Below are 442 nucleotides of genomic sequence, written 5' to 3'. Positions count from 1 at the left end.
TTTTTTTTTTTTTTTTTTTTTTTTTTTTTTTTTTTTTTTTTTTTTTTTTTTTTTTTTTTCTTCATAAAAATGAAGAAACGAAAAGAAACAGCATCCAACTGTCGAATTTCGAACGAGACGAGAATCGACTCGTTCGCCACGCACATCACATACGATGTATCTTTTTTTACGAATCGAATCCTCCTCTCCCTATTCGATTGAATCGATAATAATTTTAACAATTCTCCCAATAACACACGTTTGGTTTTTTATATTCCAATTTTTCCTCCCTCTCCTTAATCAATTCGACATTATTTTGAAAACTTGGATGTTAACTTACTTCCCTCGATTCACCCATACGTTTCCCAATACTTCCCTCGAAAAACTTTCATCCTGTAAAACGTTCATATCTAGCTCGGCTTGAAACGCTTTCGCGAATGTGGAGCTTCGTTGCGGAAGATTG

The 442-nt window shown here is 33.5% G+C and overlaps 1 protein-coding gene across 1 annotated transcript in view; it reads left to right on the top strand.

Moving 5' to 3' along the window:
* The window catches only part of LOC102671513 (glycine receptor subunit alpha-4), a 69,940-nt gene that overhangs the window by 56,884 nt on the left and 12,614 nt on the right, over window positions 1-442 (top strand). The window lies entirely within an intron of this gene.

Source organism: Apis dorsata, unplaced genomic scaffold, assembly GCF_000469605.1.
Source record: "Apis dorsata unplaced genomic scaffold, Apis dorsata 1.3 scaffold_29, whole genome shotgun sequence".
NCBI lineage: Eukaryota > Metazoa > Arthropoda > Insecta > Hymenoptera > Apidae > Apis > Apis dorsata.
Note: the sequence above shows the minus strand (reverse complement) of the source record. Positions and strands in the feature narration are given on the sequence as shown.